Below are 22,118 nucleotides of genomic sequence, written 5' to 3'. Positions count from 1 at the left end.
ATCTCTTTTATTTCTTTGCTGATGTTTTCTTTTTTTTTTCATTTATTTCAAGTGTATTTATAACTGCTATTGAAAATCTTTATGATGGCTATTTTAAAATCATTTTAAGATAATCCTAGCACCATTGTCATCTTGGTGCAGACATCTATTGATTGTCTTCATTCAGTTTGAGATCCTCCTGGTTCTTGATATGATGTGTAATTTGCTACTGAAGCTTGAAAATGTATGGCATTATGTAACAGACTAGATCTTATATAAGCCTTCCATTTCAGCTGTTTTTTTCTGACATGACTCCATCAGGGAAAGAATGAGGTTTCTGCTTCATTACTACCAGGTGGGGGCAGAAGGCAGAAGTTCAGATTCTACCAGTAGGATTTGAGGTTCCCCACCCAGCCTTCATTGATGGTTAGTGGAAGGGACTTATCCTTGTGGGTGGGAATGAGATTTTTGGCTTCCCAGTAAGCCTCCATTGATATTGCCCTGGCTGAGAAGGGATAAGATGCTTCATTGATGCTCCCTATATAGCCACCATTTACATAATGGGGGCAGGGGGCACTCCTTACTGCTGGGTGATGGTGAAAGTCCTACTCTCTTCTAGGTTTCCTCCTACATTGCCTGAAAAGAGAGAGGGAGGAATGGTTTATTACTCCTGAGTGACAGTAAAAGCACAGAATCCCCCATGGCCCCCACTACCTCATTCATTGGGGGCAGATAACCTTGCTAATGCCAAAAGAGATGAAAGTGCTCTACTTGGTGCTCTACTTGGCCTTCTCTGACACTACTTCAGTGGTAGAGGAAGGTAGAGTAGATCACCTCATTATAGCCAGGAAAGAATGGAGATCTAGGCTTACCATTCAGCCTTTGTTGACATGGATGGGGATGAGGCCGATTTTTCCCCCTATGGTGTTAGGTTAGAGTAGAGTGGTTATTGTCCAAAAGTTTTCTGTCTTGTTATGTTGTTTTACCTTGTCCTTTAGCTGAGAGAGTAGTTTTTGTTGGCGTATGTTTATTTGTTTTGTCTGCACCTGTTGGTGTTTCTGGGTTGTCAGCTTCTTCAGCTCCAAGTCTGGTGTATATGAGATAAAAAGGAAACAGAAGGAACTACATGCCCACTTCTGGATGGTCTGCCTTCTCCACATTTCAGAATCTTATGTTTTATACATAATGTCCAGTGTTTTTAGTGGTACTTACCAGGAGATATAAGAATGTATATCTATTTCATCTTCCCAGAAGTGGGTCTGAAAGTCTTTAAGACCTCTAAAATCTGTAAGATATAACATTTTAATATAATTTTTTTAGATCCTTAGGAAAAGCTAAATGAATATTTCATTAGTGTATTAATCAATATTACTTCAGATAACAAATCTGTCACAGAATTACCTAATCACCAATGAAATAATCAGAGACCTTATTCAGAAATTCCCTGCTTACTTCAATTTGGAAATGACCTAATGAAAACTTGACATCAGGTCTACCATAGAAAGTGTCCAAATCCTGAAAAGTATTCTGATGAAAGAATCTCATGGGGGTAAATTTATCTCTCTTCATTTCTCTGTCTTCTTAAAATGATACTAACATTCTTAACTTGGTCCAATATGATTTCATTTGGGAGGAGTACAACTGCAAAGATAAAAACCCCAGAATTTTTAATTTTACATGTTTTATATTATCTTTAATTTTTTTTTTCCATTCCCTAATTGGGCTGGAGTAAGAGCAAAGACTTGCTCAGTGTTGCTTAGATTAAGCCTCCAGGTTGATGACAAAGTAAGTGGTAATAAAGCAGCAGCTTGTTTGAGAAATAAAGATTAAGCATGGTGCCCATAGAGGTCTTTCTCTTTTTTTGGCACATGGACACAGGCTTGTGGCTGTGTGGGGGTGTGTACATTGGGACAGTGGAAAACATTGCTTTTGAATGTTTGTGTCTAGAAAATATTTGTCTCTGGTTGAAGGCCAGTACTTACATATGATGAGCCTGTGGGAATGCCCACTTTCAGGACCACAATTAACCTTATTCAGATGGCTCTATTTCATCAGCTGTGGAATATTATTATCTCATTCCTTGCCCGTTTTTCACCTATTTTCATTCATTTAATGATTTTTTTTATTTTTATTTTTTATTTTTTATTTATTTTTTAATTTTTATTTTATTTATTTTATTTATTTATTTATTTATTTATTTATTTATTTATTTATTTATTTGAGAGACAGAGAATGAGAGACAGCATGAGAGGGAGGAGGGTCAGAGGGAGAAGCAGACTCCCCACTGAGCAGGGAGCCTGATGCGGGACTCGACCCCAGGACTCCAGGATCATGACCTGAGCCGAAGGCAGTCGCCCAACCAACTGAGCCACCCAGGTGCCCCAACACTTTTATTTTAGTAACAAACTACTTTATTCTTAACCAGAGGAAACAAGGCATTTCAATAATTCCTTTAGAAAAAAATTAGTAGCTCAAGATAAATTCAGTCTTGCTACCTTAGATGAATTGGAAAATGGAATAGTTTGAGACTGAGTCATGAAAACACACACACACACACACACACACATGCTTGAGTCTTGTCACATCACCTATACTTAATAACATCTCATAAGCAAACTTCCAAATATTTTTTAGAGACATCTTCCTAGAAATTGCTAACCATTGCCTATGCTAATTTTCCTTCTTGCTCAAAACTTCAAATGTTTATTTAAATTAAGCCACTTTAGTATGCATAGCAGATTTTCCAAACAATGAGCTCTTATATTTCTTTCCATATGCTCACTATGCTTTTGGGAATCATCAGTATTTACATTTTCCTGATTGAGAAGTCAGTTCTTATTGAGATAAACATAGGGAAGTCATAGCTGGCCCTTTATCTTATATCTATGTTGTTCTGCTAAGAACTATAATAGAAAACAGAATAAAACACAGTATTTATATATTTCATGCAATTTATTACTTTAAGCTATGTTGGCATTTAACTAGTATGTCCTACTTTCCAGCCACAGATGATCACCAGATATTACTTTTTAATGATGTTCATTTTCATAAGTATCACAAGAGAGGGAGAATGTATAATATGGATTCTATTTTGGATATTTTAAGGTAATTCCATGTATATTTCAGAAAAGCCATATGGGAAAGATATAGCTATTAAGATAGTAATTATAAATAAGGATTAATATATTTTTTAAAAACTATGCATACAAAGAGAGAAGGGGGGAAAGACTAATTATGAGTAACATTTTTTTCTTTTCCCCAGAAAATATTTCTGAGAAAAGAACATTATACCTGATTAATGGGTAACTGAATCTGAGAATTCAATGACACTCTTTTAAAAGTGATGAGACGAACCATGAGAGACTATGGACTCTGAGAAACAAACTGAGGGTTCTAGAGGAGAGGGGGTGTGGGTGGATGGGTTAGCCTGGTGATGGGTATTAAAGAGGGCACGTACTGAGTGCAGCACTGGGTGTTATATGCAAACAATGAATCATGGAACACTACATCAAAAACTAATGATGTAATGTATGGTAATTAACATAACATAATAAAAAAAGTAAAGATTAAATTAAAAAAAATAAAAGTGATGTTTTGAGTATGGAGGTTCCTCAAAATTTAAAAATAGAACTACCCTATGACACAGCAATTGCCCTTCTAGGTATTTACCCAAAGGATACAAAAATACTGACTTAAAGGGACACATGCACACCAATGTTTACAGCAGCATTATCAACAATAGCCAAATTACAGAGAGTCCAAATGTCCATCAACTGATGAATGGATAAAGAAGATGTGGGATAGATAGCTAGATAGATAGATGGATAGATAGATATAGATATATAGATATAGATAGATATAGATAGATATCAGACATCAAAAAGAATGAAATCTTGCCTTTTGCAATGAAATGGAGCTAATGCATATTATGCTAAGTGAAATAAGTCAGTCAGAGAAAAACAAATGCCATATGATTTCACTCATGTGGAATTTAAGAAACAAACAGATGAACATAGGGGAAGGAAAAAAAAAAGAGGGGGCAAACCATAAGATCCTATTAACCATAGAGAACAAACTGAGGGTTGCTGGAGGGGAGGTGGGCAAGGGGATGTGGTGAATAGGTGATAGGTATTAAGGAGGGCACTTGTGATGAGCACTGGGTGTTATATGTAAGTGATGAATAATTAAATTCTAATCCTGAAACGAATATTACAGTATATGTTAACTAACTATAATTTAAATAACAAATTGAAACAGAAAAACACAAAAAATAAAAAATAAATAAAAGTGGTGCTCTGAGCAATAGGAACTCAGCATAAGCATAGATATCTCCCTCTGTTTTCACTCAGATTATATTTCATGCACTGTTTTGATCTTGCATCAGTTACGGTAGTCAGGCATTACATTCTCCATTATGTGAGCACTTATATTGCTGGATTATCACTTGATCAGAGAAATCGGTATCTGTCCTTTTCAGTGGGCATTCTGGAAAACAGAGTTCATGATCTATGATGGTTATTATTATTACAGTATATAACTAACTGAATTGCTGCTGTTTTGTTTTGTTTTGTTTTTCCTTCATAGGAGTTGTAAGGTGTTAGTTTACAATTTACAAAACATTTCTTCACTCCTGAAAAGGAAAATGGAAATGTGCTCCCCTTATAGATAAAATGGGATTCCATTGCCCACCAGAGGTTCAACTTTATGTCTAGCATCAGTGTCTTATCAGGAAAAGGCAGAAGTGAAAGGCTTAAATTAACCAAGAAAACTCATTCTAGTTATGGGGCATATTAGAACAAGTTTCTATTTGCCTTAAAATAATTTCCCAGTTTATAGAATTCAGTAATGTATGAATAATTAGATGTCAGGAAATTGTAACTTTTTGAAGATAATAAAAATAGCATAGTAAAATAATCATATTGTATAGAACTTTCCATTTTCAAAAGTACTTTCATGTGCATAATCTCATTTCCTCCTCACAATATTGTATTGTATAGACTGGAAAATATTTTCCTCATTTTTCAAAGGACACTAACGCTCACAGAGTTGATTGACACAGCTAAGAAAACACAGAATCAGTCTGATAGCCAGGCCTACTGATTCCTACCTGGTCTAATGCTTTAATCAACAGATTAATTCTCATCAATTTTAAAATAAAATTGTTTAAGGCTGAGTTCCCTAGAAGAATCTAAGAGAAAAATTATTTTGTAAATAATTTACTGAGGGAGTATCCTCAGGAGAAACTTTTTGAGTTGTGAGGAAAACATGATAGAAGTCAAACAGAGATGGGGTCTCAGAAAAAGTCTAGCCCCAGCCTGATCCCCCGGGCAGCCCTGGAGTGTGAGTTGCACCCAAGGTTTTTCAACCCAAAGATGAGAAATCTATTATTACTACTTTCTCCTCATCAGTCAGTCATTAATTATGGACATCCCTGAAGGTGGGGTAGGTTAGAGCCTCCCAGGGATAGCCAGGTGAGATGGTTCCCAAAATAAACTAAGGACGATACTCTGAAGAAGGGCGCACAGGAGAGCAGTAACCAGGAATGGGGCACCAGACCATAAAGTTACACTGACAGAATCTGCTACAGATAACTAATTATCATTCTTTATGATAATTATCATTCATTTTTTTGTGAATAATTTAAAACATAAACCAAGATGGAATAGCATAATGAATGCCCATATACACATACCCATCATTAGTAATAATCAACATGTGACCAATCTTGTTTCATTTGTGAGAGGTGAGTTTTGAAATAAAGTGCTTCTTATTTTATTCTCTGTATTCTCTGTATTCTCTTACACCAGCATACACAACATAGTTTAAACAATTATTTTGCGTGAAATAGTTTTGTTAAGGAACAATTTAGTGTACTGAAAAGGGGTTAGGATTTATGATATATGTGTTTCAGTCTTAGTTCTGCAAAGTTAGGGGACTGGAGAGATGTTCCCCGTGGTCCTTTATAGTTTAAACACTTGGTACTCTTCTAACCAAAGGTAATGTAGAATAAACATCCTCAAATGTATCCAGACGTTTTGCTTTAGTTCTCTAGGGACAGTTGAACCTAAGACAGACTACTGAGTGCAGCTTATACAAAAGTGACTTTCTTCAGACCATGAAAGACAGAGGGGCATGCCAATTAGAGCCCTAAGGTAGGTGGATTCTTGTTGCTCATAGAATGAAGTCCACACTCTTAAGTAGTATGCAAAGGTCTACATGACCCAATATACCTTTCCTGTTTTGCCCTCCTGAAGTCTCCTACATTCATGCTGTGTTCTCAGAATACTGAACTGTTGCCCCTAAGTCACCATGCCATTTGGTGTGACTGTGGGCCTTTCAACTTCCTGTCCCTCTGCCTAGAACTGTGAGTCACCATATTCTGCATGAAAAAATTAGTCATGAAACAAAGTACAATTCATATGTTGTCTACCCTCAGTAACATTTTTCAGCCTTCATTATTTCCTCTTTCCATATTTACTTTCTCTTTATCCTCTCTTTTTTCCACTCATTCCACTCCATCTCTTCCTAGGCAAAATGATTTCTCTGTCTCCAGTTAGTAACTTACATTTCTATAAGTATCTAGGAAAGTGCTTTGGTGCCTTTGTTTATATTTATAACAATTGGGGGCCTATAAAATGGTGCCCAGCAAATTATTCTTATTTGAACCAATGAATGTAGTACCCACCTTTGGTTCCCATGATGGTGTTAGATATATTTACTATGGCTCATACCACATTTTTTTGTGATTATTTGCTTCTATACCTGCCTTTTTATTGTGATTGTTAATTTTATGTTTCAACTTGACTGGGTTAAGGGATGTCTAGATAGCTGGTAAAATATTATTTTCAGGTGTATCTGTGTGATGTTATAATTTTAGCTCTGTGCCACAAATGGACAAAGACCAAATATATATATATATATATACCTCTCAGGAGAGGAGAAGGGCTGGAGATTGAGTTCAATTGCCAAGACCAGTGATTAAATCACTGTGCCTATGTAGTAAAGTCTTCATAAAAAAACAAAAGGATTGGGTTCAATGAACTTCTAGGTTGGTGAACACATAGAGATTTGGGCAGTCATGCACTCCGAGGACATGGAATTTCCCTGTCCTTCCCCCATACCTTGCCCTATGCATCTCTTCTATCTGGCTCTTCCTGAGTTATATTTTTATAACAAAGTGGTAATCTTAGTGAGTAAAATGTTTTTCTGAGTTCTGAGAGCTGCTCTAACAAATTAATCAAACCAAAGAGGATTGGAACTTCTCACCTATAGCCTGTTGATTAGAAGTACAGGTGACAACCTGGACTTGCAACTGACTTTGGAAGTGTGTGTGTGTGTGTGTGTGTGTGTGTGTGTGTTGGGGAAGCAGTCTTATAGGACTGAGCCCTTAACCTGTGGGATTTGACAGTTATCTCCAGGTAGATAGTGTCATAATTGAGTTGAATTGTAGAAAACCCATGTGGTATCTGAGAATTACTTGGTGGTGTGGGAAGACTCCCCTGCCCCATGTTGGAATTGGGTATAAAATCTTTAGTTTATAAGAATGATTACAAAAGAGATTAGCATGTGAATCTGTAGACTGAGTAAAGAAAATCACTTTCACCAATGTGGGTGGGTATCATCCAATCTGTTGAGGGCCCAGCTAGAACAAAAAGGCAAAGGAAAAGCAAATTATCTTTCTTGGGTTGAAATAATCATATTTTGTTCTCAGACAGTGGAGCTCCTGATTCCCAGGTGTTCGGATTCAGACTGAAATGATTACACCACCAGCTTTTTTGGTTCTTCAGCTTATAGATGGCATATTATGGCATATGGATGGTATGTGGAGGCATTTCTCAACCTCCATAATTAAATGAGCCAATTTCTATAATAAATCCCCTTATATATCTGTATATGTATCCTATTGGTTTGGTTTTTCTGGAGAACCTTGACGAATATATCTATTGTCTTAATTTGGGCTTTCCAAGAAACAGACCCTAAGATAAGGATTTTAGGACAAGTCACTTATTTGTAGCGTAATGTCAGGAAACATGAGTAGGAGAATGGAGGAAACAAGATAGGGAAGAAAAAAGTGACATTGTGGGTAACTGGAGCTTATACCTGGTAGGGAACTCTAGAATCTGAACATGGACTTCAGTGTTATCTCATCTGCAGGAGATTGGCTTAGGGCTGTTTTTAAGTAGAATTCATTTTCAGCTCTTTAGCCTACTGCATATGGGCAGAACAGAATTTGGTGGCCAGAAAAAGACCTCAGAAAGAGATTCAGGTACTGGATGTTGGAAATTAGTCTGGCATGCATGAAAATAGTAGTACCAAGATGATATGGGTGTGGCACTAAGAACTTCTCTATTATACTTATGAATTGTGGGAGTCATTGGATTTTATTTTATTTTATTTATTTTTATTTTTTTAAAGATTTTATTTATTTATCTGAGAGAGAAAGAATGAGAGAGAACACATGAGAGGGGATAGGGTCAGAGGGCAAAGCAGACTCCCTGCCGAGCAGGGAGCCCGATGCGGGACTCGATCCAGGGACTCCAGGATCATGACCTGAGCTGAAGGCAGTCGCTTAACCAACTGAGCCACCTAGGCGCCCAGTCATTGGATTTTAATCAAGATCTATTGTTTTGCCTTATGTCTTTAAGCTAATAATGTAGAGCACTAATTAATTAGAGCTCTAATTAATTAAATACCATACAATGAATGAATTGATAAATGAAAGGTATAATGAATGGCTCTACTAAATTACATAATGCTAAGTCCAACTAGGCTTCTGAGTCTACCAAGGATACCTCAGGCCAGTATAACCCTATCCTGAAATGTGATATACTCTCCCAGAATGACAGATTTTTAAGACTCTCAAGCTGAGCCCTTTCCAATACATGCATACCACTGAAATGCCACCCCTGCTATATGTGGTAATTCTACTCTCCAACTGTGGCTTGTTAACTGAAACCATAAAACATAGTCATAAAAGACCTTGATATTGGTACCTAACACATTCCAAAGTGTTTCCAAGTTCATTTTCCATTAAGTTGCCAATATGTGGTTATTTCAAGTGGAATGCAATCCATATGGCTCATTTACATTTACCTCTCTAAATATTGCTTTATAAAAATAAGTTAATGTCCTGAGAAACATTTTCAAAGGTATTTTAATTTGAATATATTTCTTTTTGCCTGAACAATAACTTGACCCAGAAAAATGAAGTTGATTTTTGTGGGTTTGAGTATCAGAAGGATTGAGTTGGGTATGCACTTAGCATAACCCAGATTCTACCATTAATGCTGTATAAAGGAGTGGGAAGTTTTGGTCACAATTACCATATTTGGAAAATGAATGTGATTATAGTGATCTGGTGTTAAAAATTTTGACTAGGAAAAAGATGTATTATGGCAAATCTTCTATAGTGAAAGAAGATTATCTGACTTTGGATTCTCTGAGATATTTGATATAAACTTATTTATTAACATACACTAAGGATATTAAGAAAACACAACAAAACTGTCCATGGACTGTGAAACATTAGTATTAAATTAACTTAATTAACTAATTAAATTAACATTAATACTAATGTTTAAAATTAGTAAAGGTAGTGAAATAGTAAAACATTAGTATAAGTTTGTGATAGAATCTGTATTTTTATTTTGTTTGTATTGTACTGTTTTATGACCATATATATATGTTCATAAACATATTTAGTGTGTATATGCATGTGTGTGAACATGCACAAACATACATACACACAGGGGAGGAACTTGTATTTAATTTCACTTGTGAATATAATACTGTTGTTATAGCCTAAAATATATCATCATGTGACATGTAGTCAATATGCTTAGTAACATCACAGAAAGTTTTTTTATTTGCTTGAAATCTATGAGAATTTAAGATTTTATGTTAAAGTTTTTCCCCCAAAACTTTCTTATGACAAGTTATAAAAATACAGAAAAGTTAAAATAAATTCATAGTGAATACCCATATATCCATTATGAAGATCCAACCATTAACATTTTACTATACTTAATTTATCATATAACTATCCATCTTTCTATCCTTTCCATCCATCAATCCTCTTAGATTTTTAAAAAATTTATTTCAATATACATTGCAAATCTCAGTACTTCTTAAATACTTCAGCACAGTAGATTCCATGATAGATTACATTTGAACAAAATCATGCTTTAAAAGGTAAATAATAATAATTTATATTATTGTATTTTATAGTTTTTCATAATTTACAAAGTCTTACATTAAAACAACTTCAGGGCGCCTGGGTGGCTCAGTTGGTTGAGCGACTGCCTTCGGCTCAGGTCATGATCCTGGAGTCCTGGGATCGAGTCCCGCATCGGGCTCCCTGCTTGGCGAGGAGCCTGCTTCTCCCTCTAACCCTCCCCCATCTCATGTATTCTCTCGCTCTCTCAAATAAATAAATAAATCTTTAAAAAAAAACTTCATAAAACTCACGATTTTATATTCTCATTTTAAAATAAAGAAAAATGAAGATAATGTAGCATTTGTCTCAGTTTAGAAAACTAATATGTAATATAGTCTATAGATCACAGAGGTGGGTCTTGTGTCACTCAATCCAATTCACGGCCAAATATACTATCAAGTTGAGGTATTTATACTAAAGATATATGGGTAGTTTTGTTAAAATATATATATTTAGACAATCTTATGATTTATCCTTCAACCATGAGTCATAATTTAGAAAACTCAAAAGGAAGAGGAAGTCTATAGTATTTACCTATATTTTTTACTGTTTGTTCCAGATGTCTCAAGATTCTTTTATTTATTGTTTTCCTTCTTTTTCAAGAACTTTTGTTAGCCATTCTTTTAGGGCAGGTCTACTGTTGACAAATTCTCTTCATTTTCCTTCATCTGAGAATTTCTTGATTTCCTGAAGGATATTCATTCCTGAAGGATACTCTTGCTCAATATAAAGTTCTAGGTTGATGGTTTTCAGCACTTGAAAATGTAATGCTACTTCCTGGCTTGTGTGGTTTTTGATGAGAAATCTGCTGTTATTCTAATTATTTTTCCACTTCTAAACTGCTTTTGAAATTTTTTCTTCATCTTAGTTTTCAGAGTTTGATTATGATGTTATTTGGCATGGATTTCCTTTGGTTCATACATTTTAGGGTTTGCTTAGTTTCTTGAGTTTGCAAGTTTGTGTCTTTTTCCAAATTTGGGAAATTTTCAGTCACTATTTTTTCAAATATTTGTCAGTCCCATGTTCTTTCTTGTCTCCTCCTAGGCTCTAGTGACATGGGTATTAGGTCTTTTTTGTAGTTCCTATGAGTCCCTGAGGTTCTGTAATTTTATTTTCTAGCTTATTTTTCAATTTTTTTCTAGTTATTTTCTCCATTTGTTTATTCAGATTGGATAATTTCAATTGTTTTACCACTGATTTTTTTTCTCTGTCCACTCCATTCTATTGTTGAGCCATTCATTTCATTTATTTTTTAAATTTCATGGTTTTCCTTTTTTATTTCTAGAATTTCCATTTGTTTTTTTTTTATCTACAATTTTTTGCTGACATTTTCATTTTTTCATTTGTTTCAAGTGTTGTTTTTTTTAAATATATTTTTTAAAGATTTTATTTATTTGACAGAGACAGAGACAGAGAGAGCAGGAACACAAGCAGGGGGAGTGGGAGAGGGAGAAGCAGGCTTCCCGATGAGCAGGGAGCCCAACGCGGGGCTCGATCCCAGGACCCTGAGATTATGACCTGAGCCGAAGGCAGCTGCTTAACAACTGAGCCACCCAGGTGCCCCATGTTTCAAGTGTTTTCATAATTGTTTATAGAAACATTTTTATGAGGGCTCCTTTAAAATCTTTGTCAGTTAATTCCAATGTCTGTATCATCTTGGTTTTGGTATGTGGATTATCTTTTCTCATTTAAGCTGATATTTTTCCTGGTCTTGGTATGATGAGTGATTTTTTTTTTTTATTGTATCACAGGCATTAGGCTATTTTATTATGAGACTCTGTATTTTATTTATATCTCTGATACCACACTGGAGGGGAAGAGCACACTGCCTTGATACTTCCAAGTGGGGGTGGTAATTGAGTTCCCTTCCCCTTCATCTCTATTGATACCCCAGTAGGGGAAAGATGTCTTACTACTGCTGGACTTTGAAGGAGTTCAGGCTTTGTGCTAGATTTCCTTTTTTTAAAGATTTTATTTCTTTATTTGATAGAGAGGTAGAGAGCACAAGTAGGCAGAGTGACAGACAGAAGGAGAGGGAGAAGCAGGCTCTCAGCTGAGCAGGGAGCCCAATGTGGGGCTCGATCCCAGGACCCTGGGATCATGACCTGAGCCAAAGGCAGATGCTTAACCAACTGAGCCACCCAGATGCCCTTTTGCACTAGGTTTCCAATGACACTGCCTTGGTTGCAGAGGGGAGACGTGACTAGTTATTACACCCCACATGACCTCCATTAACACTGTGATCAAGGGAAAAACTCATTATTACTGAATGATGATGAAATCCCTGTTTCCTACTTGGCCTTCTCTGGTACTATCCTAGTAAGGAGGTAGAAGTTCAGGTTCCCCTTGTTGTCGCCAATGACACTACTACTAGGGACCCCTTCTTATTCCCTAGTGGAGATCAAAATCCCTCCTCCTTACTTGATCTTTTTTGATTTCATACCTTTGACATCACCCTGGTGGGTAAGTATGGTTTGTTATAGTCAGGGCAGAGGTGGAAGTCTAGTCATCCCATTTGACCTTTGCTGACATGGAAATATAGCTACCTGTGTGTATGATGGGGGTGGGAAATGGTATTTTGTTGGAGTAGAGCAGTTACTGAAAAAAATTTTCTGTCTCGCTAGGCTGCCCCTTTACTGCTCTTATGGCATTTTGTCTGAGCCATTGACTGGCATTTCTATGTTACTTGCTTCCTCAGTACCTAGTCTGCTATTAGAATAAAAAGGAAAGCACAGGGTTTTACTACTGGTGTTTTCTTGGGTCTTGAGAATTCTAGCCAGTCAGATGTCAAAGTGCTGTTATGTTTATCTTATTTACAATGTCCAGCGTGCTTAGCTATATTTAGTAGAAAAGGTAAGAAGAAGTGTATTTACCTTACTTCAAAGGAACTCAAGTTTTTTCATTTTTTTAAAGATTTGTTTATTTATTTGAGAGGGGGAGAGGGAGAGAGAAACCCAAGCAGACTCCACTCTGAGTGCAGAGCCTGATGCTGGGCTCAATCTCATAAACTTGAGATCAGACCTGAGCTAAAACCAAAGTTGGTTGCTTAACTGACTGTGCCACTCAGGTGCCACAAGTTTTTTCATTTTTAAACAGAAACATAGAAAGAAAAAAGTAAAAATTCCTCTTAATGAGATTATATAGATAATCTCTATTCACTTTATCAAAGTTGTAAAACTTCTGGGCAAAATGGTTAGAAAAAACAAAAGAAAAAAATATAAATAATAATTAGAACTCACTATACTTGATGTCTAGTCCTTTTAAGAGAAGTAACCATTATGAACAGATTGTTTTAATATGTGTATATTTCAAGGAAAAAGTCCATAAGCCAGAATATATAGATATAGAATCAAATATAAGTATCACTTTCTGGTATTTTAAAAAAGAAAGGATCATGTTATACCCAGAGATACATGCCTATTTCCTTTTAGTCAATGTTTTAGGAACCAAGACATAAATACACTAATTTCTTTAGTAGCTATATGGATTCTATTATAGGACTACACCTTTAATTTTTCCAGTCCTCTATATCACTTGAGCTTTTTTTTTGTCATAATCTTAGCTATTCAAAAAACTTCATTTTATTGTCATATCCATAACATAACTTAGAAACAGTGGATTTTATTTGTCAAAGGGCATGTACAATTTTAATTTTGATAGATATTTCTTAAAAAGTTGTTCCGTTTACACTTCCAATGATAAATTAAAGTGCCTGTCCCACAACCCCACCGACAATATTATTAGGCCTAAACTATGTATTTTTAAATGCTTATGTATATATCTAATGGCTGAAAATCATATATAAGTCTAATTTAATTTTTACTTAATTATGAATAAGAGTGTATCTTTTTTTACTATATGCTCACTTCTAGACCTTCAACTATAAACTACTTATTTGACCATTTTAAAATTGAGGACTTTATCTTTTTAAATTTATTTTTAGGAACTCTTTTTCACTAGAAAAGATAATCTTTTATTTTGATTTTTAATGATATTTTTGCTGAACAGAATTTTTTTTTCTAATCAATTTGAGAAACTTAGACTTCATGGCCTCTGTGATTTTCTTCAAATATCTATTGAGATTTTGACTGAAATTATATTGAATCTTTAAATCAATTTGGAGAGACTTGACAATATGATGAATGTTTCTCTCAAATAATTTTCTCAATAATATGTTGTAGTTTCTAGTGTAGAGACCTTGCACATATTCCCTTAGATCTATTCCTAGGAACAAGATTTTTATGATATTATGTTATCATTTTTAAAATGTAATTTTTGATAATTTTTTGCTGTCATATATATATACACATATATATAAAATTAAGTTTTACTTGTTGACCTTGTTTTAAGTATCTTACTGAATTTATTTTTATTTTAATTTAATTTAATTTTATTATGTTATGTTAATCACCATACGATTCATTGTTTTCGTATAATACCCAGAGCTCCATGTAGTATGTGCCTTCCTTAATACCTATCTCAGAGTCCATAGCCTCTCATGGTTCATCTCTCCCTCCCTCCCCCCATTTACTTTTTAATTTGTATGTTTTGTTTTTAGATTCTTTTGCATTTCTATGTGCTAAACATACAAACTGTAAACAATAACTCTTTTATTTATTCTTCAATCTTCATGTCTTTTAGTTGTTCTTATTGTACTGGCAAAACCCTCTGGTACAATGTTGAATGGAAGTGTTGATATAAGGTATAGTTATCTCTTTACTAATTTCAGAGAAAATGCATTCAATAACTACCACTAAGTATAATGTATGCTGTATTGTTTTTTCCTTGTAGATATTCTATAACAGATAAAGGACAATCTCTTTTAATCTTAGTTGGCTATGGGTTTTTATCATGAATGGTAGTAACTTTTGTCAATTACTACTGCATTTCTGAAAAGTATATTTTTCCCTTTTTTCTGTTAATGTGACAAATTGCATTGATTTCTTTTTCATGTATTAAGCCATCTTTACTTTCATGTAATAATTATAATATCTTACTGATAATTTTTTTTTCATATTTGGATATCAAGGTCATACAAACCTTATAAAATGTGTTGGAAAGTGTTTCTTCATTTTCTATATGGAATGTATGGAACCACTTATCACTGAAGCCAACAAGATCTGAAATGTTCATTTTAGAACAGATTTTGATAATGAACTTAGTATTTAATATATATAGGTTCATTCATATTTTTATTTTTCTTGTCTCATCTATGGTAAATTTTATTTTCAAGTTATTTATCCATCTGACCTATACTTTCATATGGATTGCTGTAAAGTTTATAATAATATTCCTGTGTGTGTGTGTGTATGTCTGTGTGTGTGTGTGTTTGTCTGTGTGTGGTTTGACAGTAGGATCTGTAGTGATGTCTTTTTTCTTTTGAAAAAACATTTTATTTATTAATGCAGTCTAATGATACATGACACAGATAGGACTATCACTGCATTTTCATAATAGGACTCTCCTTTACAGGCTATCATTGGATTTTGATAAAACATATTACTTGTTGCATAACATGATATTATAAAATAAATGTGACCATTTGAATTAAACACCTATTTGATTGATTTTTCTTTCTGATTTAACAATTACAATTGTTTTGCTTCTATAAAAACATAAAAATGCAATGTTTACATATTGGATAAGTTCATAGAAAAATAAAACTTTTCTGTGGTATTTAATTAAGTTTTTAATTAAGACTTTGATGAAGCTTCAAAATAGATTTGGTTGTAGAAAATATCAACCTGTATCATTCTTACTCTCCATTCACTTTTAAAAGTAGTTTCCTTTTTTATTTATTTATTTATTTATTTATTTATTTATTTATTTATTTATTTATTTATTGTAGTTTCCTTTTTTTGAAAAAAATCTTTATTTAAATTCAATTTAGCTAACATATTCAGGGGTAGAAAAAAAATTTTAAAAATAAAAGTAGTTTATTTTTCTGGCCATTGACCCATGACAAATATATCTACCTATGAGTTACTTGTATTACTTATTATAAAGTTATATTATTATATTACCTATTATATTACTTGTTATGTATTACTTATATATAGCCATATTATATATTACTTATATATATTATATATTACTCATATATAGCCATATTATTTATTATAAAGATGCCTTATGAGAAACCACTAGAAAGGCCAAAGGAGGGGCACCTGCCTGGCCCAGTTGGTAAAGTATGTGACTCTTGATCTTAGAGTTGTAAGTTCAAGCCCCATGTTGGGTGAAAGTTTAAGCCCCATGTTGGGTGTAGAAATTACTTAAAAATAAAATCTTAAAAAAAGGAAAAAAGAAAGAAAAGAAAAAAAAGGCCAAAGGAGACTTCTGCAATTTGATTCCTAATTAGTCAAGTAGTATTTTAAATATTTTTTTTTCTTTTTTTGACAAAGAGAGACACAGTGAGAGAGGGAACACAAGCAGGGGGAGTGGGAGAGGGAGAAGCAGGCTTCCCGCTGAGCAGGGAGCCTGATGCGTGGCTCGATCCCAGAACTCTGGGATCATGACTTGAGCCGAAGGCAGATGCTTAACGACTGAGCCACCCAGGCACCCTAGTCAAGTAGTATTTTGAAAGTTGCTATATTGTTTGTATTTTCCTGGATTCTAAGTGAGAAAAAAAAAAAAAGCTGTTATACTTGTCTCCAGTGGCCTATTTTATGATAAAAATCTGATCTCTAAAATAGAAGATAAAAGAGAATATATGAAAGTTTATTTTCTCTTGGAAGGTATGTTAGAATGTGGGGCTGGCTAGAGTTTTGGAAAAGACTTGAGACTGCTTCAATAAATCATTTAAGAAATGCTATGCCTACATAATACCAGAATAATATATTGAAATACAAAGAAATCATTCATACTTTCTAGGTACAGACTGGTGGCCTATTAACAAAAATGGTGTTTCAGTTCAATATTTTCTTGAAAATGTCAACCAAATAAGATATGTTGCTAACAGTTGGTTAAAAACTGAAAAAAAATGTCTAGGTAAATAATACATAAATATTTTTGTGTACATTAGTCTAGATAAGAAGTTTGGATAATTTTTGTTGTTTTACTAAATTAAGTAATTTTTATGGACCTGAATAAGCATAATATCAGTAGCTCATAATTTCAGTAGCTCCGGAACTATTACAATTCATTTCTCACCCTAGAGAAGACTTCAGGGTGACCAGGAGAGTATTCAATGATCAAGGTTAATCCCAGGGTATCAAAACAAAGAGCCTATGTACAGAGCCCTATGGTTTTGTTTGAAACCTGAAAAGTAGATACAGATACTTCCCTCAAATTTAGAAACATGTAACCGCTACAAATGCAGAGTTTATAAGAACTGTATCTTGAAATTGTAAAGTCATTGTTCATTTAACTTTTTCTTGGTGTTTAGATAGAAGATAAATATGAGATACTTGAGAGCATTTAGTAGAATTAAAATAAGCATGATTCTTTATCATGTCACATGATGAAAAATGATTACCACATATAATGTGGATACATAATCTTCAGAGCAATATTACATAGCAATTTTATAAAAATATTTTATTCCTAAAATAAATTTGAATTCTGTGAAATTTAGATGGTAACATAAAATTTATGAAAAATAGTAGTCTTATCTACCATAGTTTCAAATTAAGTTTTTGATGTTAAAAATTTGAGGAATATAAACTGTTCTACATTTTCAGGTTAGATTTTAAAAATACCACAGAACACAACATCTTCTGTTAGCAAGGATGCAGACATTTTGATCGCATAGATTGTTGGTACAAATATAATACGATTACTTTGGAAGTCTGTCTGGCACTTTCTAACAAAGTTTGACACACCTACGCTTCCACCCAACAATTTCACTCCTAAGTATATACTTAAGTGGAATGAATATGTAATTAATACACATACGCACACACAATGTGTACAAAAGATGCTTATGGAAATTTTATCCATAATAGCCCCAAAGAGGAAACAACTCAAATGTCCATCAACAGGAGCATTGATAAATAAATTCTGACATATTCATACAATGGAATATTACACACCCATAAAGAACATACTACTGATACACACAATGACACATATTAAGATGAAAACTACTATGCTAATTTAAGAGTCTGAAACAAAAGTCTGAAAACAAAATGGACACTACATATTGTGTGATTTCATTCATATGAAGTTTAGAATCAGGCAGAATTAATCAGTGGTGATAGATATCCAGAGTGTTTAGCAAGCAATTAACTTGAAAGAGGCATGCAATTATATACATGCAACGTATATCTTGAGCTGGTTGATGGTAATAAGCAGTGGTGTCCTGGCTTTCTGGGAAGCTGGAGTTGGGGGAAGTCCTGCTTTGCAGCACAGGCAAATGTCCATGCTGTAAATACTGTCACCCTGGTCTATTTCAAATCACCAGTGTTTTATTAGTGAAGCAAAACCAGGAAGAGATGTGCACAACAGTTCTTGTGAACCATTGTGAGTGGGCTTTAGTATACTACTAGTTGCAAGGGTGTAAATATTTGTCAAAATTCATCAAGTTGTACACCGAAGATATTTTAAAACACTGTAAGTAACATAAAAGAAGAAAAACATGGTAAGTTTCTCTAACCCTGTTAGTAACTTGAAAGGTAACATTGAATGGGTTACTCACTAACAGTGACATATTTCTTCACCAAAACGTATTTATAAAAAAATGTAAGTTTGCTACATTATGTTAAATGGATTATACACAGATGTATAAAACTTGGTCATTAACCCCCCAGAGCAATTAGAGAAATAAAAGGTGCAATTAGATAAATTAAAAAAAAATACACCAGTAGTTGCAACATATATAAGAAATGTAAATTCAAAGTAATACACACATACATACATACCTCCAAGTACCTGGTGTTATAGCACATGTCTAGTAAAAGAAGAGAAGTCTTCACAGCATTTTCCCCCTAATTTCTTGCTTTAATTGAAAACTTATTCCCAAATTTATCTGAGTGAAAGTGGCTTGACATTTTTTTAGATCTCTGGTGATGTTACGTGACCAATATTCTTGTGCCTCCATGCACCCATGATTTTTATTTATTATTCTATACTTCATAAAGTACCTGCCTTAATGCCATATGCTGTATTCACTGAGGACTTTCTCCCTGCTTACAATGGCCTTCTACACCCCAAATCTTATCATCATAGAAAGTGACTTCAGCAACTATGAGAATCGAAGTCCAACTGAAGATGAACTTAATTTCTATGACTTGCACCTCTCAGGTAGCTTAGCCACCCTCTTTTAACTGTCTTCTGCAGCATTATTAGCTAAAACTTCTATAACTTTGAACTCTAGTGGCCAGCTTCTTGATCTCAAACTTCTGTTCTTCCAATTTTTCCCTCACCTCATTCCTTATACTTACTAAAAGTATCTTAGATATCAAAAACATTTCCAGCCCTTGCCCTTATCCCTTATACTTTCTCTTGGGTTCATTGTTCTACTTTAGTCTTTCTTCCCCTCCTCCTCCTTTCTGTCTGGCTACAGAGGTTGATTATTCAATTCTTTCATTATCTGGCACTAGAACCTACTAAAGTTTTAATAAATATTAGTTGAGTGAACAAATGAAGAACCTCAATGCTCATTGTCAGAGATAAGCATACAGTGTCTGCTAGCAAAATGTTTTTAGGAAGAAGCCATGAAAAATTTAATAAATTGTAAGTTAAAGTTATAGTCTATTTAACACATTGTGCTAACGTGAGTAAATAAATCATGACAGGGAAATTACAACATACCTCTATATATTATTCATCTAAATTGTGATGGTTCGTTCAACCTTAGATAATAATCTTTAAAGCTGGTTGTCCTTTTTTGTGTTCTAAATATTTGCAAGTTATGGTAGAAATCTCTTTAAAATCCTCAAACTGAACTTCATTATATTGTTTGATACGATATGCTATCTAGTTTTAAGGTGTTGATGCCTGATCAGGCTCCACAATCTTCTGTTAACCATTCAGGAAATGTGGTTATTTCAATATTAATGAACAACAATGCAACTTACTGAAGAGGCACCTTACCAACAATTTTGTATTTCCTTTCTTTTTTTTTTTCTTAAACACCTAGTGCTAGAACATAATATATGAGTAATTTTAATTCTAACATATGAATTGCCTATCCTAAAGTGATACATAGGTTTAAAATGCATTTGTGAGGTTACTCTCAGTAATCTGGATATGATTATTGGAGCTAATTTCCATTCTGTGTTTCAGTATCATTTATTTTGAAACTGAGTTACTGTATTGTTTAAAAGATATGGATAACTCCCATAATCCACATTTATGTGATTAGATACCTAGATATATGAAATTTATTTATTTATTAAGGAAATTAACATTTGTTAATTAAGAAATATTAAAAAGGAAAATCTATCATTTATAATATTTTCCACTTTCTCAGAACATCAAGTACAATAATTCCACTGTATAAAAAAGTTTTTTAAAAAGATTTTATTTATTTATTTGACAGAGAGAGACAGTGAGAGAGGGAACATAAGCAGGGGGAGTGGGAGAGGGAGAAGCAGACTCCCTGCTGAGCAGGGAGCCTGATGCAGGGCTCAATCCCAGGACGCTGGGATCATGACCTGAGCTGAAGGCAGACGCTTAATGACTGAGCCACCCAGGCGCCCCATAAAAAAACTTTTTTTTTTTGGTAATGAAAGTATATTGGGGTATAACAACCTGAAATAAAACTCCTCTACCTCAATAGCTAGTGAAACTTGACTTAGTGTATAGGAATTGGTACTTTTTCACCGTGAAGTGATGCATCTGGAATAAGCTAAAGGATTTGGTAAGAAATAATCAAAGAAAATCCATGTTGTGCTTCCACAGGGGTTGTCCAGGAGAATTCATTATAGATATTTTTTTAACAATTTGTTTATTTTTGTTTTGTGTAAATAGGACTTTTGTAGTGACTGATAAAATGCTTATAGGCCACTTTTTGTGTATGTTACCTAGCCATATTGAAGAGCACATGATCAGTCATTTCAATTTCTTTGTATTTATTTTTTGAATGAGGAGAAAGTATTAATAAATAAGATACTAAATCAACCACTTAAGAACATTCATGATTATTGAATTTTCTTTTTTTTTTTTTAAAGATTTTATTTATTTATTTGACAGAGAGAGACACAGCGAGAGAGGGAACACAAGCAGGGGGAGTGGGAGAGGGAGAAGCAGGCTTCCCACAGAGCAGGGAGCCCGATGCGGGGCTGGATCCCAGGACCCTGGTACCATGACCTGAGCTGAAGGCAGATGCCCAATGACCGAGCCACCCAGGTGCCCCTATTATTGGATTTTCTAAGTATAAATTTAAGGAGCTTTATTTTTATATTAGAAATGAGAGAACTCAGTGATATTTTAGGATTGGTCAAGAAATTTAACCTTGTTCAAACTGTGGTTTAAGAGAGAATTGTAGGGGCGCCTGGGTGGTTCAGTCAGTTAAGTGTCCTACTCTTGGTTTTGGCTCAGGTCATGATCTCAGGGTTTTGGAATCAAACCCCACACTGGGCTCCACACTCAGTGGAGAGTCTACTTGAAGATTCTCCCTCTTTCTCCCTCTGTCCCTCCCCCTGGCTTGCACTCTCTCTCAAATAAATAAATAAATCTTAAAAAAAGAGAGAGAGATAAAGAGAATCACATATACTTTCATATTGAGTCAGTATTAATTCTACCAAGTTTTGGAGCAATTCAGAGTCTGTTTCACATGTCATGTGCTTTATATTTGAAAATTAATACCAAAATATGTTTATATACATCTGATAGAATTGGATGAGATCAAAGGATTGGATTATCTGGTCTATCTGGACAACTGATCTGTTTTGGCACCAGAAATTGATTCTGCTTCTAACAGACCGATCTAGTGAACTGTTGGTACAAATAAATGAGTTCACACCCAGTAATGTCAGGGTAT

This window comes from Mirounga leonina, unplaced genomic scaffold (assembly GCF_011800145.1).
Source record: "Mirounga leonina isolate KUSES-001 unplaced genomic scaffold, KU_Mleo_1.0 Mir_53, whole genome shotgun sequence".
NCBI classification, from domain to species: Eukaryota; Metazoa; Chordata; class Mammalia; order Carnivora; family Phocidae; genus Mirounga; species Mirounga leonina.
This window is presented reverse-complemented; position numbering follows the sequence as displayed.